We start from the raw sequence: 9,807 nt of genomic DNA, 5'->3' as shown, positions 1-9,807 counted from the left end.
TGGTGCTTTGTGACCACCTAGAGGGGTGGGATAGGGAGGGTGGGAGGGAGGGAGATGCAAGAGAGAAGAGATATGGGGACATATGTATATGTATAACATTCAGTTTGTTATGACACACCATTGTAAAGCAATTATACTCTAATAAAGATGTTTAAAAAAAAAGTCAAGGCATTTTTAAAAATTTGCATAATATAAACTAAATTCTCTGACCATAATATAATCAACTTAGAAATGAATAATAAAAGATAACTTTAAAGTTATCCCATACATTTGGACATTTTTTTAAATGCACTTTAAAATCACTTTTATAAGTCAAAGAAGAAATCTGAGTAAAATTTCTAATTTTACAACTAAACCACATATAAAGACATGTGAGATGCAGATTATGAAATAATAGAAAATTTGTATTGGTCTCTGCCACCAGTTCCTGGCACAAAACTACAAAAACTCTTATAATTTCCTAAGTGAGAAGAGCTCCATTAGCATCTTGTTTTAATATTAGCATTTTGTTCTAGTATTTGGTCTTTGACCCTGTTTCCTGACACAAGGCTTTTGAAACCCTTGGAATCTCCTAGTGTTAGGGCATCTTTTGTTCTAATGAAGCAACTCTGGTTGGGCTCCTGGATGAGAACTGGTCACCAGAAAGACCAAGCCATTATTAGAAGCTTGGAATTTTCAGTCTTCCTACCCCCTTTCTCATGAAAAGGGAGAAGAGCTGAAAATGGAGTCAATAATGGATCAGGCCTACATGATGAAGCCTCCACAAAATTCCAAAGGTTTGCAGAACTTCTATATTGATGAACACATGGAAATGCTGGGAAAGTAATGTGCCCAGAGAGGGCTTGGAAGCCCCTTGCCTCTTCCCACATACATGCCCTACATATCTCTCCCTTCTGGATGTTCATATATATCTTTTATCATATCCTTTCAGAGTAAACTTGTAAATGTAAGGAAATGTTTCCCTGAGTTCTATGAGCTCCTCTAACAAATTCAAGAACCGGAAAAGGGCATCAAGGAAACCTCCAATTTATAGCCAAGTCATACAGAAATTATGGATAACCTGGGGAACTACTACTTGTGATTGGCATGTGAAGTGAGGTGGGAGGCAGTCTTATGAGACACTACCTCCAGGTAAGTAATGTTAAAATTGAGTTGAATTGTGAGAAGTTCAGCTGGTGTCACAGAGAATTGCTTAGTGTGGAGAAAACCCTCCACATGTGGGGACCAGAAATGTCAGAAGTGAAGTGTTTTGTATGAGTGTGGTAGTAACAGACACACAGGTGAAAGACTGAGTTTGCACCAATAGGGAGGAACTGAATTTTTCTAAGAGGGAAAAAAATGGGGGAGATTTTTCCTTTTACACAGATAAGGCATTACATAGAAATTTACAGCTTTACAAGCTCATAACAGAGAAGGAGAAAGGCTGAAAATTCGTGAGCATCCATCTTAAAATATTAGGGAATAACCCAAGAACCTGGAAGAAATGAAGGAATTACTAAGGATAAGAGCAGACACTATGAAATAGAAAATAAAAATAAAACAAAAAGAAGGAACAAAACTAAATTTGATGACTAATAAAATCACTAAATCTGTAGTAAAAAGGAAAAATAAAAAAGGAAGAAGGCACAGTAACAATTCTAGGCATGGAAAGGGAGATACAGTATACAGCCAGTTCTAAGTATTTTAGCCATAAGAATCTGCAGCAAGCAGTTTTGCCACAAAACTAATTGGCTGTAAGGATATTTGCCATAAAAGATAAAACGACTGGTTGATTGACCATTTTGGTTTCATAACTAGAAAATGATAACCTATCAGTGTTTGAAAATTCTTTGTTGTACATGGTTATCTCCACCCCTTGAAACCAAGCTAGGCAAATATAAAAGAAGCAGCTAATAATTCATAACAGCCTTTGAGGGCATTCATGATCGATTCTTTGGCTAATTTAGATACAATGACTTGTTTTCTCCTGCCATCTTTCCCAAATTTATCATGTAATAATTAGAAGTTGAAGACAAAAGAAATCAAGTTTCTCCTATCTTCCCCCAAAGAAATGGTTGCATGACTACTGACAAGTATAAGTTTCTTGAAAAGGGTGACATTTTTTTTCTACTTGATAGTGGAGAACATGATGGAGAAAGAATTTTGGTATTTGGCATAGAATCTGGCTTAGATGATTTGGTAAAATACAAGGACTGTGGTGTATGTAATGGAACATTTCAACGTAGTCCAGATATGTACTGCCAGTTACATAATGTTATATGTATTGATACATATGTTATATGTACTGCCAGTTACATAATGTTATATGTATTGATAAGAAACAGTAGCATCTCTCATCTGTTCGTTTTACTTCCAGGGAACTCTGAAGAGTTTTTCAGCAGATTTTTTTATATAGCATCTGACATTAGATCCTGAATCCTAATGATCATCTTTGGAAAAGGAAGTATTATTGATTTCTCTAACATATACAAGGATACAACTATAACCATGAGTCTACAAACATGTTTAATGTGTTCAGACATTTTTTGAATTTTCATTTTTCACAATGAAATCTCTTTAAAATTAATTTTTCATGTTTCATTACGTCCTTTTTAATGTCTCTCTTTTATTTTATTTTATTTTCATGATTTTATCTTTTACAGTAAAATTGTCTTATGGCCAAGTAGTTGTGCAGCGAAACTAAATTCTATCAAATAGTTGATAAAGAGATAGTTCCAGTATTTCAGAAACTCTGCCTTAGGATTGAAAAAGAGGGAGTAATACACAACTCACTTTATAAGGCTAGAAAACTTTCACCAAAACAATCATGCATACAACACACACACACACACCATATATAGATACAAAGTACTTGGGGCTTCCGCACAAGGTCAACGAATGCTAAAGACCCTAGGAGAAGTACTGTCTGGCCACAAGCAGCCTAAGCTCTTTACCCTAATGTGGCATAGAAATTCTCCATTTTCTCTGAGTCCTGGTATAACAGCTCTACAAATCAACATGGATAAATCTAGAAAACATAGTGTTGAGGGTAAAAAAAGTAAGTTGCTGGAGAGCAGAAACAGCTTGATGTACTTTACATGAAGTTCAAAACCAGACAAAAGTAAATGATACCATTTGGTATAATTACATGTGTGTTAAAATATTAAAAAAATAAAAGTAAACAGTTAACCTAGAGTTCTCTAGACAGATAGTCCTAGAAAGGCAGAGAAAGGGATACATTTCTGTAGAACAAGGAAAAGACCCTCCACAGTACTGATAATGTTGTAGCTCAAGTTGGGTGATAAGAATACAACTCTTTGTTAAATCATAATGTTCTATAATTGGGATATTTATTATATTCCATGCTGATGACTTTCTGGGTATAACTTACATAAAGTACAATACACAAATCTCAAATCTTAAGTTTACAGATTGGCAAATTTTCACTTGTGTACATATCCATACCATATCTTTTTTCATCAAATATTTCATAATACAATGAAAAGAAGATTGATTCTGAAGTTAGTCTGTAATTTGGACTTGCTATGTTCATTAACAGTAAATCCATTGCCACTTAATTCTTTGCACTAAGGATGTGGCTGCTCTAAAAAGAAACCCAATATTTATGTTAAAATTCCAGCATCACTTGAGAATTATGAGCTCAAAAGTGACTTTCTCTGAAAGGAAAACCTTTTCATCGTAAAATAAAATTTGTCTACAAAAGACATCTTTTTATAAATGACCTTGATCCAAGATTGAAATGGAGGGAGTAATAACAAGGCTACACAGTGGCCCACATAAGGAAGAGCACTCAAGCAGTAGAACCCAGTGGATTTTGCAAGGAATACTGAGTTTCAGTTCCTCGTACATGCTTCACACACCCTCTGTGGATGGGCAGGCAGGCTTTCTAAATCTCACCCATTCTTAGTCAAGCATGTAATCATCTAAAAAGATTACCTACCATTTAAAATATACTGAATTTAGCATAAACCTAATTTAAAATATTTTAATCTGTGTATTTCTTGAGGAAAAGTTAACTAAAATTTACCCCAACTCTTCCATTCACATTAAACCTGGATTGCATAATTATCATCATGCTGCCATTAGCCAGAAAACCAGGCCATAACCCAAGCAATCTGACAGCCCACAAGACTTGGAGGAAGGCACGAATGACCAATGTAGTTTCTTGGCAGCTATGGCAGCCATGCAATGTACAGAATCAGTGGTAGGAAAGAGTAAGTTATTCATGTTTCCAGCGAAATGGTTGCCTCATATGTCAATTGATTCTGCATATACATAAGCCCATCCAACCCTGGACATTTTTATCATGGAGAAAAATATGTTTTTGTCCAAATGCAGAAGGATGAAGCATGTTTTCCTTATTTTACCACTTTGAAATGAGGGCAGACCTCCTGGGGGCTTTAATACCATGGACTGTTCCTATCTTTAATTCAGAGAATTTTTATAAATGGTGTCTTCCTATGAAATTAAGCTGTTTAATATGTTTACATTATAATGTGCAAATACCTTGTGTTCAAGCTCATATTTCCTTGTATTTTCCACATGACATAGAAGACTACTTTTTACATAACATGTGCTTAATAAATATCTTGTTAATCCATTGGAAGATGGCAGTTATAAAAGATGTCTGCTGAGAGATAAAACTCTGATCCTGTTTTGTCTTAAGAAAACAAGGGCAGGACAAAAGCGTTAGGAGGAAGAAAAGGAAGCTGACTTGTTTTGTCAGAAATGGGCATGATATCAGGCATTTTATATTCCTTGTAATTAATTCACACAAATGCAATATGAGGTGGATGTTATCCCATTTACCAGCATTGCTATGACTCATTCTTGCTTTAACTGATGAGTAAATAGATATTGAGGGAGGTAAAGTTAATTATTGAGGCCACTTAATCACTGAGTTCAAACCATGATTTTCTGGCTCCAAATCTCATGCCTTTGTTTTATTTTTTTTCCCACTAAAATGTTGCCTATTTGTTGTCTATGTATATGAAATAGTCTGCATCAGACAACTAATCAAATTCTATTCTTCTCTGGTTTTACCTCAATTGGTTAAGAGCAGGAGATGGTATGGTTCTACTGCTGGGTTTTAGGATTTTTATTTTATGATAAAAAGTCCCCCATACCCAACTATGTATAAGAACTTCACACAGCTCTAACCAGACAGGGTGCAAACACTTGATTGCAAGGCCTGCTCTGTCCAGGAGGGGTATCCTGGGAGGAGAGCACCTAGGTTTTGGATGGGGTTTGGTTCCTGGATGGTAGATTTTGCCAAGATAAAGAGAACAGTTATTAAGACAGAGGACTCATTTTATCTGCCTCTTTGCCAGGGCTGAAAATGATTGTTGGTCATTAATACATGAGTCAAAGCAGGGGAAAGACATTAACCCAGGTTCACAAAATCTCATCCATGAGAGTTGGTCTGCTTAGCAATGCATCTGGCATACATGAAGTCTTCAGAGATGGAAGAAAGTACTTGGAAGTAGTGAGTGGCCTAAGAAATTTGCTCAGAGATTAAGCTACATGTAATTAGATGCAAGGAGAAGAGTTAGCCTGAAGCAGGTCAAATAAAGTCTCCTTACTTTAAAAGATGAGGATTGCTGGAAGCCTTACTCCTCCTTTCCTATCCTTATGTATAAAATTACAGCATTAGAGTCTAATTTGTTTGTGTTGGAGTCTATCTTTTCTCATTAGGTCTGTTTTAAAATATCTTTTCAGAGACTCTACACTGAGTTTCTTATAATAAGGATGAGTTTGTCAGACCTTTTCGCGATTGGAGGGACAGTCCTCAACCTCAGAGCATAAAAGTGGAGAAAATGACTGGCAAAGGAATGACTGCAGGGAGAATAACTGATTTCCCTGACTCTCCAATTTTATTTAGGGCAGGACCAAATAACAGGTCCTTGACTGTTGTTGTTATTATTGTTGTTACCAATGAAGTTTAATAGCCTAACAGAGCACTCCCCAGTGTAATAGATAACAGCCGTGGAGTACAGAGGCAGCCTGGGGTAGGGCTGGGAAGAAATGTTTCTAGTGAAGCAGGCCTTTCAGCAGGCTCCCTGTAACCCTGGGAGCCAGGTCTAGTGGACCTCAAAAGTACCTCTGCTGCCAAGTGGATGATTTTCATCCAGATACCATTAGCAAAGATAAATGATGGTTACACCACCCTCTTATCTCCCATACCCTTGCAGCTGATTCTCTTCTTCAGAGGGTAATATGTTCTAATACATCACTTGGAAAAATCTAAAGATCATAAAGGTGACCACAAATTAAATTAACTTTAGATATACTTTCTGAAAATTGCATTTTTCAATAGCAGAATCACAGAATTTTAGAGCAGAAAAGAACCTCAGAGATTACCAGATCCAACTGTTCTCATTTTGCAAATGAGGTAAGCAGCAAAATATTTTAGAACTGTACCAGCTTCATGATCTTTCAACAGAAACACACAATAACTTTTTTCATCCTGTTTTAAACTTCCTACAGAGAAAACAGATAAAAAAGGTAAAAGTCCTGAATGTTATTAATCAGAAAAAAGTCATTGTGCCTCTAATCAGCATTTTATTTTGTATATGAAAAATCTTAATAAAAAGGACTATAATGTTAAACACTTGTTATTATTCTTAGGCATTTTACAGCACACTGGCATTCAGGCCACGTGTGTCTCTGTCTTTATATGGGTTATTTGAGTTGGTTTCTTGGATCATGCTGATTCAAGGTGAGAGACAGCATTACTTGTCTTTTGCCTCAGAAACCAAGGGCCTCATTGATAACAGTGAAAAACTCTCTATGTTGTCTTGTTCTGATCTCCGAATTGTTGCTCCCAGTAAAAAAAAAGCACTTGAGATCTATATCTATATTGATATTGATATCTACTTCTATCTATCTCCACATACATATATGTATGTGTTATGGAGATAAATACACACACACACACACACACACACACACACACACACATATAAACCATAGCAAAGAGATGGAGATTTCTACATTAACATGGTAGCAAATAAGCAATGCACAGTAGGACTGCTCACAACTTCCTATTTAAATACCAAAGAAGATCAAGGTAAGTGAAGAGTCAAGATGAAACTTTATGAAGAGTATGAGTCTAATATCCTAAAACATAACTTTATGTATATATAGCTGTGTGTATATGTGTTTGCAATACATATACACATCAATGCTACAATCTTAATCATCATAAAATAGGCTATATATAATAACAATAACTTCAAACTTTCAGTGATTTAACACAATAAAGATTATTTCTCACCCACAAAAGTAATACAAAGATTGCTCAGCCTTCTTTTGTGGCTATATCACCTTGGACACATGGCCTCCAAGATTTCAGTAATGGAAGAAGAACACACAGAAAGAGGCACACAGTTATAAACTGCCTTAGTCCAAAAGCAACCCATGTTGCTCCCACACATTGATCATTAACTAGAACTGATCACACAGGACAACTCAGTTGGAAGAAGACTTGGAAATGAAGGGGAGCACAGGGATATATGGTGAACCTTACTCTCTCTGCCCCTAACCTTTTAACCACAAATCTGGAGGCTCAGAGGTTATGATTCACCCCCACTCACTACTCCTAATTCTGTATTCAGGAGTCCCACTAACAAATAAAACATGTAGGATTCATCTTGATATTGTGTAATGTATAAACTACATTATAAAGTAAATCATCACAGCATACCCTATATTTTAAAAGTGGAAGAAAGGGACAGGAAATAATAATAAAATTAGTTAATCTAGAATACATAAATGGCACAGCTAGAGATAAAGTATACATCAGTGTTATGTCCTTATTTCTGCAGCTGTTCACAAGGCTATAGTTGGTTTAATTGATTTTCTTTCTCTATTCTATGTTCTAAGTTCCTCACCCAGCATCAAAATAGGCCAGGTGTCTATACCTTGTAGGGATACCCAACACTTAATTCCCAGAATTTCAGAGACCCTTGATAGTCTTGTCTGTGTATTACTATAAACTTCAACTAACTTTTCCTTGAGACATGACAATACCAAGAATTGCCTCAGAGGATCACTTCTTCTCCTGACATGTTCTCCTTCCTGCCATTGTATAGGAATAACCCTGTTTCCCATTAGTAATTTGGATGAATCAGTGCATTAATATAGTAACGCTCTCTGTTCCAAATTCATGATGTGGCATAAGGACCTCTAAATGGAAAGGTAGCAATTTTTAACATTGAACTTATGGAATATTTGTGATAGCCCATAAGACAGCATTTACCCCTTAGAAACTCTGATCTCTAAACCAGCAAAGTTCCAAGTTGCAGAGGAAAAGAAAGTAAAGAAAGAAAGTGAGTGAGTAAGGGCATCTCAAAAATTGTATAAGATGCCTCTGTAATTTATTTTTAACCTTTGGTTGGGCAATGCTTGTATTCTGACTATGGAAGAAATCAGACAATATATTGGCCACCAAAATTGAGCATACTGCAACTTGGAGAACAGTTCCTCAACCTGAAAAAGAGTCTCTTGGCCAGTGTCTACTGAGATTTCAGTAAGTCATTCTATTTGCACTAAGGCCAGTTGCTTATAGGAAATAAGTACATGGTAAGATTCAGGAAGCCTGTGTGCATCAGCTCATTGCATTACTTATTCCTCTGTGAAATTGGTTCCATTGATTAGGGGACTTATGATTTAGTTCTGCTTGGGGTGTAGTGAACTGGAAATAATGTTTCCCTCATCCTTATAACAAAAACAAAACAAGAAGCCTGACAAGCTATAAGTCATGACTTCTTAAATCCATCATGAGTCAGAGGTTACCAACTAGTCTGATCTGTAAAGAAAGATAGGTGCCTTCAGGGAGAGACAGAACACGTGCACTTGCTTAGATGGGAAGACACATCAGTAAACTGATAAGAAGAAGAAAGCTAGAATTGTACACAAAACTAAAAATAGTGACAGACATTAAACCACAGATCCAAGAAGCTCAGTGCACACAAAGATGCTAAAACACTATACACATCATATTCAAAATGTTAAAAACAAAAGATAAAGAGAAATTCTTGAAGTCAGGCAAAGAAAAAAGACATATTGCATAGAAAGTAACAAAGATAAGAATTACAACAGACCTTGTCTGAAACCATACAAATCACAAGACAATGGAGCAGTACCTTTAAAGTGCTAAAAGGGGAAAAAATAACCTGTTGACCCAGTATTCTATATGTAGAGAAAGTATCTTTCAAAAATAAAAGATAAATAAAGATATTTTTCTTCAGGCAAATAAAAATTGAGAAAGTTCATTGCCATCAGACCTTTACCACAAAAAAAGGTTAAAAGAATGTTAAAATGTTTATCCACTTGACAAATTCTTAATGAGCAAATATTGACCTACTATGAGTCAGGCATAATTGTAGGTTCTGAGAAAACAATGGTAAGATGAGCAAAGTTTGTGCTGTTAAGGAACTTACTTTCCATTTGAGATTTTACCCAAAACCTGGCTCTGACCTTTGCATTCCTCAATGAACAAAGCACAAATCTCCCTGGCATCTCAGGCCCTCAACCACAAGCCCCCAACTGCTTTTCTCAGCTTTTTAATCTCACTCCGCTCCACGGCATGTGGGATCCTCCCGGACCGGGGCACGAACCCGTGTCCCCTGCATCGGCAGGCGGACTCTCAACCACTGCGCCACCAGGGAAGCCCACAACCCCTCTTGATGTGTCTCAGAATATTTCCAGAGTGGAAAGTTCACTATTCCTGACATTTCTCACAATTCATAATGACCTGCTTACTTGCCTTTTCCCAAGTTGTCTTATTTTCCCAGTAAGCATTTG

The sequence above is a fragment of the Neophocaena asiaeorientalis genome, unplaced genomic scaffold, assembly GCF_003031525.2.
Source record: "Neophocaena asiaeorientalis asiaeorientalis breed wild unplaced genomic scaffold, Neophocaena_asiaeorientalis_V1.1 scaffold291, whole genome shotgun sequence".
Taxonomy (NCBI): Eukaryota; Metazoa; Chordata; class Mammalia; order Artiodactyla; family Phocoenidae; genus Neophocaena; species Neophocaena asiaeorientalis.
Note: the sequence above shows the minus strand (reverse complement) of the source record.